A 21832-nucleotide genomic window follows, 5' to 3' on the forward strand; every position below is an offset into this window, starting at 1 on the left:
GGTGTTCGTTGTTCGGGTCACCAAATGTAGAGGACGATGGTCTTCCTCTACATGAGCCCCGACCGGCAATGATGGTATGCCACGGAGAGGCGATGACGGTGGCCTATCTCCATGGCCGCGCCGGTGGAACTGAGGCAGGTGCTTCAGGCGCGTGGCCATCTTCGTCATTGTCCACGGCCCGCTACACGTGTATCGCCGTACCGCTTCCCTGTCCGGACCCGCTCCCGGACCTCCACTCGCAGCTTTCTGAAATCGTCGCCAGGCGGCCACGGCTTCGCTGGAATCGCGAATACGAGGGTGGTTCCATAAGTTTCCGGCCCGAGGTAGAAAATGCGCGCGAACTTGAAAATGCGATTACGGACGCGTGGCGCCATCTGTTGGAGGGCCGGAGCACCACCCTCAACCCCCTCCATGCTTTTGTCGGTTGGAGAGCGGCATTTCAAACAGCCAGTGTGCACTCTTCAGTTAAAATGGAAAAAATCGAGTACCGCGCTGTGATAAAATTCTTGACAAAAGAGGGACTTTCGCCTAAGGAAATTAAAGCGCGACTGGACAACGTGTACAGGGAAGCCTCTCCGTCGTACACAACGGTAAAAGACTGAGCCAAGCAGTTTCGACTGGGGCGAGAGTCCATTGAAGATGATCCACGCGATGGTCGTCCAGTGGAAGTGGTGACACAAGAAAATTTGTCTCTTGTCGAGGAGGAAGTGCTGAGCGACAGGCATCTGAAGGTGAAGGAAATCTCAGAAATGCTGGGGCTTTCCAAAACAACCGCTTTTCGCATCATCGGCGATGGCCTTCACATGAAAAAGCTCAGTGCGAGATGGGTGTCACGACTTCTCTCGTCAGTTCAAAAGCAACAGCGCGTCGTCTGTGCCAGAGTTTTTGGAGCTCTGTCAAGAGAACGAAGAAGAAATATTGAAGTCAATTGTCACAGGGGATGAGACTATGGTGCTCTACTATGATACCCTTTCCAAAAAGGAGTCGATGGAATGGCGCAAACTAGGAGAAGCACCCCCAAGAAAAGCCAAGGACACACAATCCACAAAGATGATCATGGCAACAATATTTTGGGATTGTCACGGGACCCTCCTCATCGACTTCAAAGAGAGGAACACCACAGTGAAGGCGACTTATTATGCTTCACTCCTCCACCGACTGCGAGACGCCATCAAGGAAAAGAGGCGCGGCAGGTTGAGTCGAGGTGCCCGGTTGCTCCAGGACAATGCCCCTGTCCACACGGCTTCTGTTGCCAAGGCTGCACTGAAGGAGTGCGGCTTCGAAGAGATCCACCACCCACCCTACAGTCCAGACTTGGCACCGAATCACTACTTCCTGTTCTAACTTGAAGAGGGATCTCAGAGGACGGAGATTTCAAAACGATAGTGAGGTGCACGAGGCAGTTTTCCAGCATTTTGCGGACAAAACTTCGAACTATTTTTTCAAGGGTATAAGAATGCTGGTTGAAAGGTGTCAAAAGTGCATCGAAGTTAAAGGTGACTATGTCGAAAAGTGATACACTTGTTTCGTCTCTATGACTATTAAAAGTTGGTCGGGCCGGAAACTTATGGAACCACCCTCGTATATATATGTATATAAAAATAACACAATCCACGCTTTCCCTCTCCTTCTCGTGAAGCCCGACAATGCGAACAATCCTCGGGTTGGTATCCTGAAACGACCTCCCGGGATGATTCGACAAATCGTTTGCGGAGACCAATGACGGCACATCGGCAGCAAATGACATCCATTCCTTTTCTATTGGTATCAAGGTAACGGCATCTTTGATTCCGTGCGGAGACATTTTTGCATTTTAGTGATCCTTTAAGGGCGACTGTGAAAGTCGCGCAGGACAACGGGCGTTCTGGAGGTGGTGGTGGCTTGATGTTATAAGGAAGAGGAGAGAGGTCTGCCTGCTCAGACAAGGCGGCAAGTTTCACTCCTTTGTGAAAGGGGAAGGGGAGAAGGGGGAGTAAAAGAGAAGCTATAGAGGGTCAGAAATTAAAAGAAATGAGAAATTTGAAACATAGAGATAAAGAAATTAGTAAGAAGGAAGGGAGAGAGAAGGAAAGCGTTCACGTGTTCACCTGTTCTGCCCGCTGTCCTGCTCGGCATACGTGCCGCACTTAAGCCAGACATCGCGCGCAGTCCTGCTGAGTTGATCTACGGCACAACTCTGAGGCTCCCAGAAGATTTCTTTGCGCCGTCTACCCATCCGACCACCGATCCCAGATGTTTCCTGCATGACCTCTATCAAACATTCCTTGAGCTACGGCCTACTCCAACACGGGCTACCTCCTCCAGAATGCCATACGTTCCGCAGCACCTGGCCACCGCCACGCATGTTTTCCTCCGCCGCGACGCAGTCCGAAAGTCGCTGCAGCAGCTTTATTCTGGCCCTCATGCCGTGTTGCGCCGCGGTGATAAGTTCTACATCATCTCTATCAACGGCAAGTCCGACAACGTCAGCATTGACAGGCTTAAGCCCGCCTTTACAGAGCCCTCTCGCCTTCAAGCTGCGTTGCCCTTCATCCCACATCCGGAGCCACCCCTTCAGCATTCCCAAGCCGTACCCGGAGACGCTATCAGTATCATGGAGTATCATGGGCCGATCGCTCCTCACGGAGTCTGGCAGGGGGCTCTGTGGTGGCCACGCCGCAGAGTCGACGAGGAAATCTGGTCCCCCTCGAGACACGCTTTTTTAATTAGTTTTCGTGGCCAGCTGCCGACAGAATATAAATCAGTTCGATCCTGAGTCATGAGGCACTCGTTTCGTGCTGCTCAAGTGGATCCCAGGACATGTCGGCATCAGCGGTAATGAAGAATCAGAGAGAGTCGCCTTGAGCCCCGTCAGCACGCAGCTCTTTCACCGATAATGATGTCTCAGGGCGACCGCAGACACTTCCTTTCGACACTCACCAATCCTAAGATGCAGGATCAATGGCAAAGTGACGTAGCCCACTCCCTTTTCTCTGCTGTAGACCGCACACTTTCCCTTGAAATTCCTCCGCGACTTCCGCGTCCTTTTACAGCTCTCTTCCGCCGCATGAGGCTGAACGTTGCCCTCACACCTGCCTTTAAACATCCGTCTTCGGCTTCACCAAGTCTTCCTTCTGCCCCACTTGTGGAGTGCAGGGCGACCTCTGCCATGTCATCCTGATTTGTGGGCAATATCATCAAGGGCGTGCACTCATGGAAGTTGCTATGCAACGTATTGACAAACGGCCGTTCAACCTCACGAAGATTCTTGGACCGTGGTCGAACGCTACCCGCCAGATGCAAGACATTCGTCTTCTTGCGGTGTACTTGCGCTCGACCGGTCTGGTGACGTATCTCTGAAAGTGCTCCCCCATCATCATCCCCTCATCCGTTCCCAATGAGCTATATAGAGCAGTGTACCGCCACAGCTGCGGTGAATCGTCCACCTCATCATCATCCAATGTATGTGCGGGTGTGTGCGTGTCTACTCATTATATGTCTATACCCGCTTGTAATCAGGAGTAACTCCCAGAAAAAGATGCTTCACTGAAAGAAACCGATTGCACCCTTTTAACCGTTGGTAACGTCACTTCTAGCGAAATAATAACCACTGTAGGATGCTATTCTTTAAATAAAAAAAAATAGCACAGGGTGGCAAGCACTGAAGAAGCATACAGTGCAGCAAACAATGTAACCGCTCTGGCCAGCAAGTCAGTCGTGGTGCTCACCAACTTCCTTGGCAAACTGGCAGGAACGTCCAGCTTGTCTGGAATGAGAAACCCACTGGACATTGCTAGCCACTCTATGCAGCGTAACAGTCATAAGAATTCAAAAGTTGTCTCGCTTTGAACAATCATGTAAGGAAGAAAATAAAAACTCCAAAAACAAGGATGTAGTCCTGAACCTTTGGTCATAAAAGTGGTGGAAGCGTATACTTCACTAGATACGTTAGCTAAGTACTAATGGTCTTCTTGTTGCAGCTCTTCCTGATGCACTGTCCTCTTTCCTTTTCCTTGCCAGCTTTCAACAATGTTTAGCACACAGCAAAAAACAATGGTTACCAAATATCCACTGTCATCCCGCATAAACGTTTCGCATGCATGAAACGTTCGTTGTCAGGCTAAATAGCGCATGTCTGCACATGGAAACTGACACTCAAGCTTTGTGCAACGTGCCACTAAAATTACAGCCTTCAATTTTCCCCTTCAAGACGTTCGTTAGCTTATTTGCTGTCCTTGAAGGCCCTACGCGTGTAGTTATTTTTACAGCACTCGAGCTGCTTTAAGGCTTCAATTAGAAAGGATCACAAGTAGCTTATCTTCGTTACGAGATATATTGATGTCTCGTCCGCGTGCAACTTACACACAAGCAGAGACGTTTGATGACGCAGAAGTAAGCAGTAGTAAAGCTTCTTGCCCTTAGCAAAGATCACTTAATTGCGTACGTTGCCCTTGACGTCGTACCATTGATGTTCTGCACTGCACTCTTTCATTGTATACACCACTGTTATTCACTGGTTTCATTGTACGTACCATCAGATCAATGTAGTGAATTTTCTTTATATATACTGATGTCTCTGTTGATATCACTATATGCGGTATTTGTATTTATAACATGTATTCTGGGAAATCCTGTAGAATGATTCTGTTTTCGCTCGCTTGTTTGAAGCTGCTGCAGCACTGCAGTACGCTCCAAACTATACGTTTAAAATAATTAGCGAAAGGCATTGAACACCTGTGCCTTATATAACTGCGACTTTCTGTACCTCTATATTTGCTGCAACATCCCTCCGAAATGAGACATGTTGCAGTTAATGAGAAAGTTACACTGCCGTCGGTACACAAGTAGGCTGATTCCTATTAACATTACGCTTGCAATTAAAGTTGTGCTCGGCAGCCAAAAATTACGCGTACATTATTTCCTTGGCATCGTAGAATTCGTTGCACATGTATAATAAATGACAGTAACATTGATGCGATAGAATAACAGGTTACAAACAGCTGCATACTAAAGTTCCACGCACACTAGGAATATAACAATTCACTTCTTGTCTCATACACCTACACTAACATAACTTCACCATAACCATTGCGCTGAATGACACAGCAGCACGTACGCCTTTTGTGGCAATTTAGTGCATATATATGCATGTTGTCACAAAAAGGCGTAAGTCTTCCATTTTCAACAAATCAGCAATGAGAATGATATCATTCTGAATGGCGGTTGGTCCTGAGCTTCCTATATGCGATGAAGTTCTATTTAAAGTTCACTAGCACCACGACCACCACCATCTATTTTTAGGGTTTCTGCTTTGACGGCCTCGGTCGGTAAAGTGTCGGCTTGCTGAACTCAAGATGGCGGGTTCGATCCGAGCCGAGGGCGAGCAATGTGGGGAGGAGGTAAAAATGGCTTCCAGGATAGTTATTTTTTCTTTTTTTGTTGCACACCTCTTTTTTGTGGCATTATGCAGTTCATAACTGCCAGGGTGCCACTTAAAACGCGTACGCGCCCGAATTTCATGAAATCAAGGAAGAGAACATTGTCATTCGGATGATGGTTGGTTAGGACCGTGCTACACTCTAAGAAAAAAAGGAGTACTTTTACTCCATTTGGGGACTAAAAGGAGTACTTTTACTCCATTTGGGGACTAAATGCAGTGCCCAAAAAATAGTCCCTTTCGGGAGTAAATGCACGGGAGTAAATGAATGTCACAGAGTGGAGACTGCATTTCACGCGCTGTTGTAAGAGTCCCAAGTACATAATTCGTGTGCATGCATGGAAATACTTTGAAGCAAACCGTCAGCCGTGATATATCGAGTGATATAAAATCTTGCGCCATACATGGGGTACAATTTGCGAAGAAAGATGCGCAAACTGTTTCTTACTCTGTGACTGGAAAATTGCTACTTTGGCTGAGTTATATAGCCTTATGCCCTTCAAATTGACCAAGGGAACATATTTACGTAGACTGTTGCATTCAGGAGACCATTCGCGAAGTTCTGTGACAATTTGCCGTCCGGGGGAGTAAATGTCGGGACTAAATGTCGTGTTAGGGGACTAAAATGGGGAGTAATTGCAGACTAGGGGAGTAGAAGCTGCAATTACTCCCCGTTTTACTCCTTTTTTTCTTAGAGTGTATACGGTGAAGCTCTGCTTCTAGAGTGCTCGTCAAAAGAACCCCAGGTGGTCAAAATTATCCGCAGTCCTATACGGTGCGGCACGTGCAGCATGTAGCCTCACTAGGCTGACACACCTTACGTGTAAGTCGACTCCAAATTACGTTACCTTTCATTTTTCTGTTCTTAGAGTGCGTATGTCCTACAGGACACAGTGTTGTGACATCGACGTAAAAACTGACCATCAGGGAAACGGGGCTTCTCAACAAGATGAACAGTTACGAGAACAGCGAAGTGTAAGTGAAGAGTGACCAACGACTTTTAATTTGGTGTCACAAGTTTTGATGTTTTGATGACAAGGTTTTGACAACAAGTGTGATGTCACAAGGTTTGATGACAAGGTTTGATGTCACGAGTTTGATGTCACGAGTTTGATGTCACGAGTTTGATGTCACGAGTTTGATGTCAAAAGTTTTTCTTTCTTTTTTTCAAACTGATATTATACTGATCTTTATTTCGCATTTTATATATTTGTTGAATCATTGTTGAATTTGTTGAATCTTGAATCTGAAATTTTGCATATGAAATGTTGAATCTACTTTTCTAGGTATGATTAACTTTCTCATCAGAAGGTGGGGTCAAACAAATATGGCAAGATACTAGTACTGAGATTATTGATATAATTGAACGTTCAGCCAGTCCATTATATCAAGATAAATTGGTTTATTTTATTTCATATTTGTTGAATCTATTGTTGAAAATAGCAAGCCCATGCACCTTCTGCATCTTTCTTGCAGAAAAGAAAAAGGAAAGAAAGAAAAAGAACAAATACACCTGATTGCCACACAAGCCCTGCCTCCGGGCTCCGAAACGCAAGTCTTCAGATTTAAACGGGAGGAAATTTCATTTGAGCACGTGTAATCTTCCCCGCGCGTCTTCGCAAACTCACTGCCGCTGATCCACCCTGTAATTTAATTTCGAAAATCTCCGACGACGGAATGCAAAACGGTTTTTTTGTCAACTTCGACGTAGAAATTGAAGACAGTGCCTGGAAGGCGGCACCTCTCCCATGTACCGTGTAGAATAGCTAGGCGAGAACGCATCCCTCGCGAAAGGCAGCGAGAATATGTAATTGCGGGATTCTGAACGATTGCATTGCAAACTGGCTCACGTTCGAACGTTATCTGAGCGGAGAGGCCTTACCGGCTCTCTTCACAACACGAACAACAATGCGCGCGAATTGATGCCACTTTAATGATTTCCACTCTATATGCAAAGTCGTTTCGGTGGTTCACGTTTTCTTTCGCGATACAAACGTTCGAATGTGTGTGTGTGTATGTGTGTGTGTATGTGTGTGTGTATGTGTATGTGTATGTGTATGTGTGTATGTGTGTGTGTATGTGTGTGTGTGTGTGTGTGTGTGTGTGTGTGTGTGTGTGTGTGTGTGTGTGTGTGTGTGTGTATGTGTGTGTGTGTGTATGTGTGTGTGTGTGTGTGTGTGTGTATGTGTGTGTGTGTGTGTGTGTGTGTGTGTGTGTGTGTATGTGTGTGTGTATGTGTGTGTGTGTGTGTGTGTGTATGTGTGTGTGTGTGTGTGTGTGTGTGTGTGTGTGTGTGTGTGTGTGTGTGTGTATGTGTGTGTGTGTTGGCGTGCGTGCGTGCGTGCGTGCGTGCGTGCGTGCGTGCGTGCGCGTGTGTGTGTGTGTGTGTGCGTGCGTTTTTCTCTCTCTCTCTTTGCTTGTATTTTCTCCAAGAAGGTTTGCTCTCGTGCTTAAAGGACCTTATGAAGCGCGCACATGCTAATTTTAGGACTAGTGGTGGCATTTATGCTGTACAGGATTGAAAGGATATATTTTTCTTTCTTTTCCAATCCAATCCAATCCAGGGTCGAAACAAATGATCGTGCACGTGAGGTTCATATTGCAAAAACTATTACGTGAATGGACTGCTTTGATTTATGTGTGGTTCACTTCTGCGACATTAATTCGACGGCGAAAGGTGCGGAACGAATATGTGACTGATTGGTTGATGGATTGATTGATTTGAAATTCACTGGCTCAAGGATAGCAACCATCAAGCTGCACCGGACTAGGAACGAACACGAAGCAAAAGCCCCATTCTTGCGAAGTCAGCAGCGAAAGTGTATCTGAATATTTCATGAGACCATACACCGTATAGAGGCATACGCATCGTGCGCTTGATGTAAAGGTGACGCGGCAGTGATACCAGTAGATCAGCTTGCCGTTGCTGCCGCCTCTCGGTATAAAACTTCGCAACATCACGAGCACGTTGTACAGTGAAGCTGTTATAACATAGAACTGGGCTTGCAGTACGGGTTTCCAGCGTCCATTCTTGAAACAGATCGAACTTCACCACATAACACGTTTAGGGCCAGCCATGGCCCGAAATCATTCCATTATCACTCCTGATTTTGAGAAAGCGCTGTGCGTACCCCTTTTAGAACGCAGCTCTTTAGGCGCCCGTTCCTGCGTTCAGCGTCGTCGGCGTTGTAACCGGCAGAGCGAACGAGGAGCGAGGCGAAGGTTGAAAGTACGGGAGAGCGAGAGGAGGAAAGGAGCGAGGAAGCAAACGGTGAGAGTGAACAGGGCGCGAGGAGGAAAGCGAAGAAGGAGGGCATGCTTGGGAAGCCGGAACGCACCTGGTTGCAGCTCGGTGAGCATGGCTCCAAACTTGCGACTGGAACCCTGGCGGCCGCAAAATGGCGGCAGTTACGGGCGCTCTGTAGAGACATTGAGCAAAACTGGATACCTGTCGAAAGGCGCACAGTCACATGCGTTATCGATAAGAACACGAAGATATCGGTGAGGAGATGCCAGCTACCCGTTGTGCAGGCGAGTGCCATCACCATTCACAAATCGCAGGGAGGCACTTATGAAAAAGTCGTGTACTCCTATGCCAAGAGTCATCCGCAAATTGCATCCGCAAGTTGGTATACGTGGAACCGAGTCGTGCTACAGACATAACCGGACTGTACCTCACCAAACGTGGATAACGACTTCACGAACTGGGATAGGAGCGCTACCTGAAGAAAGTACTATGTGTGGAAAGTAAAAACAGTAGTGTATATTATATATTATTATATAGTATATAATTTCGCATTGCCGACTATCGTAGTTGTCCAGTGAATTTATGTGACAATTATCATAATTGCATAAGCGTCAAAAAACGGCTTACGACTCCAGTTTTCAACGAATCAGGGGAGGGAACGATGTCATTCGTGAAGATACTAGGCTGGGAGCGTCTTATGATGCCTAAAACATAAAGCGTCTCCGGGGTATAGAAAAGTATATACGGAGTGTCCGCCCTAACTACTGACAGAATTTTACAAAAGAATGAAACGCGTTCTCTTTGTTCAGCCTCGTTTTTGAGGGCAAGGGAGAAAGCGCGTTTCAGGAGGGACATCAATAATGAGACTTAAATCTGCAGCTTTTTCGTGGGCCATTTTCTCGCGATATATTGTCTCGATCATTGTAGTGGCAACGCCGTCAGCGGACAAAAAGGGAACAGATGTTGTCATTGCACCGATCTGAGGTCTTTCATAATTAAACAGTTAATTAGCCAAAATTAATGAGGACAACGCCCCAAGAGGTTGCTGTACCGCGGCCATAAGGTGGCCCATTACATCTCCCTATTTTATAAAATTAAGTCCATAGCGCGGACACCATGTGCATAGTGCACTCAGTTCCGCTTCCATTTCCAGGACCTTTGCCGCTCCTTGAATAAAGGCTTCAAGATAATAAAAAAAAAAGTCACGTTGGGTGTTACCGGATCACTAGTGTGTGGCGGTATAGGACGTAAAAGAATTGTGATCCAGCTGTGCCCTGTTCCGGGGCACAAACACTAGTTTCACCCTTGCTATTATTACTACTGATAGGCTGTTTTAGTAGCAGTTCAGTAAGCACCATCTCCATATTTTTCTTTCCTAACTCCAATCCAATCCAATGCAATCCCTTCTCTAACTTGACCCGCAGGTCTTCGTTATCAGTTCTCTAGAGAAAAAAACAGAAACATGCTAAGCCATAACGAAAAGTGTAATACTAACAATTTCCATAGGCTAAGAACAACCTATAGTCTGTTATCTTCGCGTTCGGCCAATGGCTAGCAAGAGTGCGGCTTTCATTTTTCACGCCCTCTGGGAGAACCACAAATTTGTTACTTGCGTGAATAGGCTTCGCTGGGTATACGAACGCTCTTCGAGGAAACGACTGAACACGATGTGGGGCTTAGCGGAGCTGGTTTTGGCGATTGTGCCATCACGAGTCTTCCCCGCAAATCCTTTCCGTAAGCAATGAGGTTCGTAACGGTCTGGAGGTTTATCTTCTTTCGGATAAGCTAACGCTGACGTACACTTTGTCAGCACAGCTCTATTTCCTCAGCAGCTATAGTCGTCTTCAACGGCATCTCGAGTGCTGAGAGAAAGGTTTATAATAGGTTCTTGTTACATTTAACTATGAGGGTAAGCTTTGACAAACGTAAGTGTGATCCGTAGAATATATGTGTGGTATCGGGTCTCTCGTATGTGCATCATGACACGTGAAAAGATAATAAAGTTGGAACGAATGACACTGGGTGGCTCTTCAATGCTCTATAATACTTGGGCGTCGTCTGCTGGCATTCTTTCCTTCTAGCAGACGATGCCCAACTATCACAGATGATCTCTCCCGATTGGTGGCGTTGTGTGAAACACGGCTTCCCCTCGGAGGCGATAATGGTACAGCTCCTTCGCGCACGACACCGCCAATAGGGGACGGCTGAGCCACGGGCTGTAGAGTTCAGACGAGTATGTCGTTAGCAGTACGTACTGCAGGTCTTCGGTTTGTAGGCGTGAAATCCTTCTGCAACTCTGAAACAACGATAACTTTCATCGCCACAGGCGATTAAGTTCTGAACTGATGATAGTTGTATGAAACTTAGTGCAGCTACTAGCTTTTTCTGGACAATGTAGGACCTCGGCCCTCACTGTGACACTACTTTCCGTTCTCACCAAACTCCCGCGGGCAATGTATCAGAGTATCTATCGCCAGTAGCGACGGAACTCCCAAAAACAAAAATTTTGACACCAATGTTATGTAGCAGTGCAAAGTAGAAATAAGAGAGCAGTACGCTAATTAATGTCTGCCTACAACTGGTCTGCTCAGGGACGAGGGCGCTCTGCTCAACCGAGTCATGCCGAAATAATTCAGGGAGGTCGCATGACCTTGTTACCGTCACCGGCTGTCTTTTATATTGGCAGGGATAGACTAAGGTGGCAATAAAGCCACAGGGCTTCTTTGATATGGAAAGTTATAGGGCTGTACCGATGATGCTCTTTGGGATACAGAAATGGCACTGCCCCTTGACCTTCGCTGTTGACGTCTGGTAGGTACAGTTATATCTGGAAACGCGGCAGCCATCGCTGCATTGCAAACTCACGACCAATGCAACACAAAAACTCGCAATAGTGCTAATGAATATGCACTGCAATAAAGCAATGTTTCAGACGCCCTAAACCAAATGGGCTGATAACAAAGCGCCCTTATGAAGAACGCAGTAGAGAATGGGACGCAGCACCTTTCGGACATCTCGCAGTATGTCCAATATGTATTTCTTCTCTCCAGTAAGTTGCAAGATATGACAGATAGGACGGTACTATTCTACGTCGCAGTTAGCATACTTGGAACGGAGCTTATTATGCTTCAATTAAATAATGACAGTTGCAGAAAACACGCCAGCAGTAGGATTCGAACCCACACCCTCTGACTTCAAGAGAGATGCTACCAATTGCACCATGCTAGCTACACTGTTAGAAGAAAAGGTATTTAAAAGGTATAAAAAAGGTATAAATAAGGTCTAGAGTACGACATTTATACCTCATCACCATTGTCTATACCCTATTTAAACCATGTGTAAGGTACAGATCACCGATTCTATACCTTCCACGGCAGCTGAGGGTATAAAAAGGTACTTCTATGTTACGTTTATACTTTCAGCGTTTTGTATACCTTTTCTCCCGCAACATCTGGGATCACATTGATTTGTGACGGCGACTATATCATCTCAGTTAAACAATAACTTAATTTAAAAACATAGTCAGTAATACAGTAGCATTCTAATTATATTGGATAGTGACACCTGGAAGCCAATTATTTGATCCCAAAATAAATAAATTTACACGCCCTCACTTCTTAAGTTGCTTCCCGCGCGAAGAATGGTCTCCACCATGTGTAGCCGCGGTGTACTGTATATGTATCTGTTCTCCAGCAAATGCCAACTGCTCCTGGAAATATTGTTCCTAATATTTGTTGGTGTTGCTCCTTGGTTTCCAATTTAATGCTAATTATTACTTAATTCCTTCCCTCTCCGATTCACATCCATGCTTTGTGAGTTTGTGCGCGAGTGTCTCCAGGTATTTTCTTTTTTGTTATCGTTCCTTTGGTCCTTTTTTTCCCGATATTTGTGGAAAGCTGCGCTGGGACTGGGAAGCCGCCACTCGGATATGACGCTGAAACAAATCGAATATTACCGTTTTCTTCAATTATACCACAAAGCCCTTAAAAATATACCCTCTAGGAGGTATATGTTTATACCTTGAGGTGCAAATAATATGCCTTCAGGAAGGTATAAAGATAGTATACCTTGAAGAAGGTATAGAGTTTATACCTCAAAAGGTACACGCCCTGGGACAAGCCGTTTATACCCCAAAAGGTATAAATTTTTCTAACAGTGTACACTCTCTTCAACGTACCAAGACACATGCACTCACCCTCGTCAACACATTCTCTCATACATTGTTGCCAGTCATTCACACAGAAAAACACACTCCTGGCGGGCAGAATCTTTCTCATGTAACGTAGTGGTAGATGAGCCAATTAAATAGGACGAATACAACACAAGCCTCACAAGCCCAGTCGCGGACTTCAATTAAAGAATGGCTGTTGATGCCACTGCTGGTGCCTTTTCTTCGACTGCCATTGTTTAACTGAACGGGGGGGGGGGGGGGGAGAGAGAGACTTGTGTTGTGTTCGTCCTCTTATGTTTCATCTATCACTCCGTACTATGCTATTGAGCTATGTTTTAAGCTCGCACGGGGCGCGACTACTCACGATGAAAATAAAGGAATAGATCACGCAACCTCTTTAGGAGGCTTATGTAAACAGTCATACAATCTTACTGCACGTAGTTCACCTTTACTGCAGATATTCTGCCGTCTCAAACACAACGGAATTCCTTTATGCAAGTTGCAGGTCATTATTATACTCATGCGTCTGCGGGCATTCTGGTTTCTCAAAACAGAGGGACAGGGGAGAAAAACTCGGGATTTATTTCAAATGCAAAACAGGGTAAAACCCGGAGATATCGTTTCGAAATTTTCGGGCGGAAAATAGGGACAAGAAAAGACACTTCTCGCATTTTATAACTCGAGGTGCCAAACCGCTGAGCCGAATGCGCTGTGCTTAGCGTTCTCCAGCGCCGGTATTAGTGGCTGAATTTGCATTTTGACAAGTTCCACTTCGGGATTTTTCATGTTTTACCTTAAGTGACGATGATGTACATCGAGGGTGAAAACCTGGCTTCACCCGGCACATAAAACACAAGGCTACTGTCTTCCCAGGAACAAGCGCGTGCCGAGGAAACCAATTACTGGATGTCCAACGTCGCCTGGAAACCACATACTGCCAGAACGGGCACGGAATGCAAGCGGGCACAATCAAGCTCACAGCGGTTTAATCAGCTCGTTCACTTCCCGCACCGTCTTAGAACGGCGCCGCAGCACGGACGACAAACAATACCAAGGCTGACTTCTAATGGCGCCAGCGCAGCTTCCTCGCATGATCGAGACTTATATAAGCAATATACAGCAGTCGCTTTTCGCGGGGAACCACGACGTGTCTCGCTTTTATTTGATGCTCACGAATGTGTCCCAGTGAATCAGCGCTGACGCACGGCACGCGGGTGGTTAACGGGCCTTTGTCGTGCAGAATAGCAATAATGTAGCAATGATGAGCGACGCGGGCAGCCACGCGTACGTATATATGTGCTTGGGATGGTAAAGCATTTAGAACACGTAAGCTAAGCATTCCGTACAAATTTACGGACCAGGCAGCAAGGAGCTACGCGTTCATCAGTGTGGCATAACGTATGCGCGATGTCACAATTTAACCAGCTGGAGAAACCATGAGTCTCTTGAGGCTTAATTCTTTTCCGCCTTCAGGAAAGGTAATGACGGCGTTGTACTGACAGCTTACTGCAGCTGCTGTCTGATGGCAAACCGTGAAATACGGTCCCCACCCTATGGTGACGTTAATTTAGTCTAAACGGTTCAGGTTTTTTTTGCCACGTATGTAGCGTTATCGCTTCTGATTCGAAGAGGGAGGGTGGCGTACGCCTTTTTGTGTCAATTTGGATGTATGATAATTGACACAAAAAGGCGTACCCCCCCCCCCCATCTCTTCGAATCAGAAGCTATATCCCTATCATTCCGTGCAATGGTTCGCGCACAGCTTGCTATGCGGTGAAGTTCTGTTTTTAGAGTGTGGGAGACTGTGATAATGAGGCAAGTACGAGGCAAGTAACAACGATCGTACAAGAGCTATTCGCTTCGACATCGCCCTATAGGAGGGCGACACCGTCACCTTTCTAGTGTGGATAACATGTCGGCTGATGTTCGTAGTTGATGGTTCTTTTCCGTAATTCTGGCGTATATTCACCGGAAGATCACTTGTGCCGCGATGGTACGATACTCTTCGGTTCCGCAATGCTCCACCTGCTGCACTGAACGCGGAATAAACGTGTAAAAGCAGACGACGCGAGGAAGCTATCCACACTACGGTAGTTCATCATATTTCCGCGGCGCACCGACACCGTTCGATCTCGGAGCGAACAGCCGCAACGCAAAAAGATAGAGATACCATACCAGGAGGACTGCACAGATGATGATCACGAGCTACATGTCCGGCACGCGGTTGCCAATCCCCCCAGGACGTGAAGTAACCCGAGGCTGATATCGACAAGACGGAAAGGCAGTAACGGTCGGTGGACGACAGTAATGACATGAAAATATCTCTCGGTCCCTTGAAGCGGATCCAATCACTGTATAGTCTTGTTGCACGCTGACGAAATACTATTTGAGGCAGTTTACTTATCGCCATCGAGCAACCAGGTATACGTCTGATGATGTACGCCCTGTAGCATTCATAGCCTTGTCGCAACAACGTCGTGATGTCAAATTTCTGCGCAGTATAACAGACCATCACACTGCGAGTTGAAAAGAAATATATACTGCGATTTACGCGGCGTTAATCTTTGAGAGAGGAGTTTTAATACTTTAGATTGTAAAACGTGGGCACTCACTGAGCACCCTTGTAGCGCACATAATGCAACAAGTCTACCTTTGTATCCGAAAGTCAGTGTCCTCGTTAAGCTTTTCAAACAATTAATCCCAAACAATTAATAGGGGTTGGTGCGTCCTAGGCCGGCTTCAAAGGGAACTGTGCCGTTCATTTGTGTTAAAGCGTCTGAGGAAAACATCCAGACAGCAGAGCCGGCGCCCGATTCTGACCCGCATGGCTTTTTCTCCTGTTGTTATGCACTGCAGGTAAGCGGTCTTGTCCTCCTGTGTTCATTGTTTTCATTCTCTTTTTCCTGCTTGTTTACTATAATATAATACTAATAATTTTATTTTTGCATTGGTGCCCAAAAACAACCCGTATGCTCTTCTTCCATATGTGTAGCCAATTTTTTGCAGTACTGGCTAAGTGCATATTCTGCACGAAAGCTCGTCAGTAAAACTAGATGCTCCTAACCGTTTGAACGCTATTCGAAACAGAAAAGAAATGCATCTCTAGATGCGTCACCCGTTCGTTGCATGTATGTACACTTATTCAGCGTATGTATATAGGCGTCCTGGGGTAGGCCGCGTCCAACTTTGTCGTGACTCACATCCCCATTTTTTCCCCTTTATCACATCACCATCACCAACATGAAAGGCTATCAAATCGAGGAAGACTTCCATTTCTATCGAAATTGAAATCTCACATTAAAAAAAAATAGAAAAAGACAGCGAAAATGAAAGGCTTAGATCATACTGATTGCATGGTATGTACGCACACAGTAAATCGTTCCCCGTTTTCAAGACGATGCAATGATGACCCCCCTATTGGGACGAATCCCTTTTCCTTTTCTGCATATCTTCCCTGCTTTTTTGTTATATATATATTTAAGCGTCGGCTCTGACTCGCTTTCGCCTTTTCGTTCGTCATCTCCATACGTGTTTTGTAAATGTCTATTCTTGCAGTTTCATTTCGACGGCAATTTGTCGCAAATAAAACCACAGGGAAAACGAGGCGGAGTGGAGAAAAAAAGAAAAAAGCACGAGATAAAAGATACTTTTTGCCAACATCTGCGCTTCCTCCCACGACGGAACAACTCTGCTGCGCGATAACGTGTCGTTCTGATGGAATCTCGGGTAGGCGAGAGAACGTTCATAACGGCACTTAATGGGAAAGGACGTTCGAAAATTTGAACGACGTGCTCCCGAGATATAGGTAGAACGCGCAAACGTTTAATGGACCATAAAATGTTTCCCACTGTTTCATGCGTTGGTTGCGGAATTACGCGCAATGCGTTCCTACATTTTCACCTTCTAAAACGTTCGTGGTATAGGGATAGAAAAATGCAACAGGTCCAAGTTATGTTTGCGTAATAACAATAATTGTACGAAGAGGCATTAATGAAAATGGTCATTTCTAGTTTTCACATTTAGCATCGTCCATTTGCGCAATGATTAGAACAGGTTTTTCGCTGGCACTGAGGCACCGTTCTCTGCATCGTTGTGGTTGTAAACATTAAATGAACTGCTGCGCGTAGGATGCTTCCGAAGTCTTCCAGGACCATCACTGATCACCATGGCGGCGCAGCGAAAGCGTGCTAAGCCGATAACCCAGAGGACCGTTGACGTAAATCACGCTCTGATAAAACGATGTGTCGGACGCCAAGCACCGTAAGGTCGTTAACGGGCGTTAGCGTAAACCGAGCTTTGCGACCTCGGTTTAGACTCGCTGTAACTGGCAAAATGGCAGCTCCATTGCCTGGAGTGTGTATATAGCGAGAATCCACTGAAAAAATAGAGCAAGGACAAGATAGCTACAAGTCTGAAAATGCTCCAACGCCCCAGGACGAACCCGTCGTCCTCGTTCGACGATCGAGAACCAGGATCGAGAACCTGAATTGACCACGATGGTAAAAAACGGAAGAAGAACTGTAATTGGAATAGACCTACACGTACGACCACAGGGGGAGGGGGGGGGGGGGGTAATGGCAGGATCGGCTCGCCGTATACGACCACGGTGGTGGTGGTGGTGAAAGAGCTCGCCGTTGTCGACCTCACAGAGGTGGGCAACGTCACGACTGACGCCCTGGGGAATGTGCGTCCTGGGCCGACTTCTAAGGTAACCGTGCCAGCCGTACGACCAATGCGGTGGTCGTACGACAAATGTGGTCAACGACACGGTGAAAGATGAAGGTCACTGAAAAGGTTAGCTAGCTGTAGGACTCGAACCCACGTCTTCTGGATTGCCGATCCAGGGCTCTACCAATTGAGCTAAGCTAACACGCCTTCTCAGCGACTTCCAGGGCGCGTCATCTGAAGGGACAAACCAGCCACTCTCTCTCACTCATCCTCCTTTCACTCTTACATTTTTGCTCACTCATACACACATTCATACGACGGGATCGACGCAGGCGGCAACTGTTGAACATGAAAGAACTGATGTTCTTTTGCTAAATAATAATAAATAATTTTGCTAAATAAGCCGAAACGGAAACTACGCGCACCAGGAGTGCGGTGGGGAGATGCCCTTCGCCGTCGGCGGCTTATCGAGGCCGCAAAGCGGGGCTCCTATCACCTCCTCCGTCGCGCGAAAACACGTGGTACCCCGACGCGTAATGAGCGCTGCCTTCCCTGCGGTTCTGATGTACGCGGTCGCCGTTTCGGCCCATTTCGATTTTTAATGGCGCACAAGCAACCAAGGCGATCGACGACTTTCCGTTTACAAGCGTTTGGCGTCCCGAGAAGACGGTTCGACGTTATATTTTGCTGTGGTTGGCAAGAAGCGCGAAAAACGCCGTCGGCTGATGAAGCTGATAGTGCCCACCAGCATGCCTTGCGCGGTGGGGTTACGTAATCAATGACGTAAGGGTGCAAGTCGTCTGTAGTGCTTCGGCTCATTTGCAGAGCAAACTTCGGTTATGCAATATTTCAACGTACGTGCTGGTTTCAGAATTTTAAAAAAAGAATCGCTTTCGTCGAAGATTGTATTCTCCTATCACACATTTCCTCTAACACATCTAATTAAAACGTTAATTAATGAATTTAGGTAATTAGTGATCTAGTATTTACATACTCTCCTCGAATGTCCGCCTTGCCGTATAATCAACCTCCAAAAACGATATCTATGCTGCTTTTATAGCCTTTTTTTTTTAAAGAATTTGTAACGAATAAAAGAAAAGCACCCTGCACAGCATCGAGCAATGATATCACACGCGCCAGCGATATTCGGCCATCCCTGTTTATTCTCCGATGCTAGTGACCTTTTTCTGCAGAAAAGCTCTTTCTAAGCGCCGTTTGTGACGTCACACAAAACAAGAATGGAGGAGCAACCCGAAATCCCCAACACGTCTCGAAAAAAATCTTTGCGTACACGTTTGTAAGGGTGAATTTGGATATATAGCTTCGCGACTGCGCCTGATATTCCATTAGAAGAATACGGAGAAACAAGGGCTCCCTTCGCATAATTATTTCCCTTAATCGACTGCACATGGTGGCTTCATTGATTTTGCAATTTTGCTGAAGCTAGCCTCGCTAGCACTGCCTGTCATTTCCAAGCCGTGCGGGGGTCGAAGGAATCGGCGACACAGGAAAGAATTAAAGCTCCTGAGCACGCTAAGTGGACGGACACCACCCACGCCTTAGCGATGGGCCGGTGTGCGCGGTTCGTTCGCATTTCGCAGAACACACTTTTGGGCTGCGTGAGACAAGTGATCGATTTCTTGTCGCCGTCCGGGATTTCCTGAGCCCTTTCCTTCAGCACTGCCTACTTGTACTCTTCAAAAAGGCAGGTGATTCAGGAGCATACAACGCGGACGGAAACGTAGCTAAGACAGACACCAGGATTCAATAATGCTTAGTATTTATGGCAATGTGTAGCGACACATCAGCTACGTAGAATACGTCAGCGGCGTTTGTGTGCGCCGACGTTGACGCCGCAGCCTGGCAACGCTCTCTCCAGCGCAGTGCTCGCTCGGTTCCGCTCAATGCCCCTTCATTGTGTTCAACATTTTTGTCTCCTTTCTTCCAAGGCACCCGATTCGTATATCGCTTTCCATATTTTCGTTGCAAATGTTGCGGCATTTCGAAGTTAGGTCCCAATTTGTGCCGCTTTTCTAACACCTGCACTGTATTATGTTTATTACGTCACTGTTTTTTGTTTTTTCACATTAGCATCGTAAAACTCATTATTACGAATCGTTTAAGCGGTTCAAACGGTACTGAACTGAGTCATTTTTGCCTCGCGCGCTTACACGTGCAGCCGCCGTATCAACGGCAATGTCGCGATAAGTCGCAGCACGTATATAATCCGCACATCTATGATCTATCAGCTTACTTGCTTACTTATCAACTTATCTATCACGTGATATATTGCTGCCATGTGCCTCCTACTATTGTACACAGTAATCCTCTGAAATATATCATAATTTCGTTATGCCCGATCTCCCGAAAAGGCCCCTCGTACTGGCTGCGGACAAAGACGAAACTGCTGTACTCACCAACATAAAACCCACTCATACAGTCCAGTCCGTACAGTGCACTCATACAGTCATTATTAGTCGCTTGCTGTAACAGCTCTCGATTTGATTATGTTGCCAGCATTCAAATCTGTAACAGCACTTCGGCATCTCTCAGTTTCTTCGGAAATGCACATTGAAACACGCTCACACGCACACAGAACACGTCATGGGACTCGAACCTCACACCACAAAACATAGCACCGTAAGGATAGCTGTAAGCCCCCATTTAGTTCGACATCGGACCCTGCGTACCACGCCAATTGACGCAGCTTGGGGCAAAATCAGACGATCGTCTTTCGATGTTGGCTGCCCTCTGTGATCATGTGCCGTTCTTGCCGATTGCTCAGATACGAAAGTCACGCATCGCTGCACTGAGCAGGCGTGCACACTTATCAGCGAGCATCAAAGTCATGTACTGCGTCATAACAGCGGAAGCTCGTGCTTTGGCGGGAATCTTTTGTTTGATAACGTAACAGAATTTCGGAGGCGTTTCTCCTCAGCATGATGATGAAACAGGAGAAAAGTATGCCGATGTGTCTTTTCTGTATAAATTATTTCATTCAGGTTCTCCGTGTATACACTCTTCCAATCGTCTTGAAGGCGGACTCACTTCTTAAGAAAGTCTATGGGGAATATTTGTTCACAGGGTTCTCGTAAAACCTCGCAAAATTTTTACACGAAACATGTACAGGCGTGTTCTTCTCGAGCTTATCTAGGGAATGACATATTTTTCAAAGCGTGAGGCGATCCACTGATTTTTGGCGAATTAAAGATGTTAAATACATGTGAGTCTATAGGAGGTGCAACAAAATCGCTCCTCTCGGCACTCAAAGCCGCGATATCTGGGCCAAAAGGATGTCATTCCCTACAGCCTGCATGCCTGTCATTGCCTGCTTGAACTTCTCTGACCTCAGAGCTTTCGCCATGAATGCGGAGATGTTATCTTCACAGCACTACATCTCCGGTGGCCTGCCGGATGAACCCATTAGATACGACTAGGGTTGCCACCTTTCGTAGTGAAAAATACCGCCTGAGGGAGAGGAGGTGGAATACAGGGAAAGGAGGAAAGGCTCCTGGAAAATGAAAAGTGGGTGAGGGGTGGACGAGCACACACACATAGAGAGAGAGAGAGAGCGTGCTCGTTCAAGATAATACGAGGAAACATATGTTCCTGTGTGTGGTTGTATCATTGTGCTAGAAATAACAATGATAATAATAATAACAATGAATAATAATAACAATGAATAACTAAGAAAACGACTGGTGACCGCGAAGCTGGGTCTGTGTTCCAGATTTATCCAGGCTGTACTGGAATGATGAAAGGAAAATCCCGTAAAAGCCCTTATGAAAGGTCTTGAGCCCACAAATACCGGCAAAACGCTGCCGGTTTCACCTTCCTACCGGCAACAGGCAGAGCGCCCAAATAACCGGCCCTGCCGGTATAATACCGGCCTGGTGGCAACCCTAGATACGACGCACCTGCGTGTGGGATATCTCATTTGTGTGTGTCATGTGTGTGTGCGAGTGTGTATGCCTCATCTATTTCATCGTCATCCCACTCATATGCTCGTATTAACCCACATACACTGAGGTGTGGTACCGCAATTGTTTCGGTGAATCACCTCATCCCATCGTCATTGATGTAGTAGTTATTGTTCCCTACCGTAACTGTCTAGGTATTGATTGCAATCAACAAATTCGACAAACTTACTGCAGTTTTCCAGAACCCTGCGCATGTAATGGTTTTGCCGTTTGCTAACGTATTCTGCACGCTGCCGCCGATTACGTCACTTCCTTAGAACACGGGAGGTAAGCAGAACAAAGAAAACAATTTTCGGACGGTGTCGTCATCCCTCGCCGGACGCTAACATAACTATATCGCATGAGTCCGC

General features: G+C 46.4%; 1 protein-coding gene and 1 non-coding gene across 3 annotated transcripts in view; one reads left to right on the forward strand and one right to left on the reverse strand.

The window, feature by feature from the left end:
* Positions 1-21832, forward strand: part of LOC135400906 (U8-agatoxin-Ao1a-like) — a 107152-nt gene that overhangs the window by 23020 nt on the left and 62300 nt on the right. The window lies entirely within an intron of this gene.
* On the reverse strand, positions 17632-17704 carry Trnaa-ggc (transfer RNA alanine (anticodon GGC)). The gene has a single exon. It is a non-coding gene; the product is annotated as a tRNA-Ala (tRNA).

Source organism: Ornithodoros turicata, chromosome 7 (genome assembly GCF_037126465.1).
Source record: "Ornithodoros turicata isolate Travis chromosome 7, ASM3712646v1, whole genome shotgun sequence".
NCBI lineage: Eukaryota > Metazoa > Arthropoda > Arachnida > Ixodida > Argasidae > Ornithodoros > Ornithodoros turicata.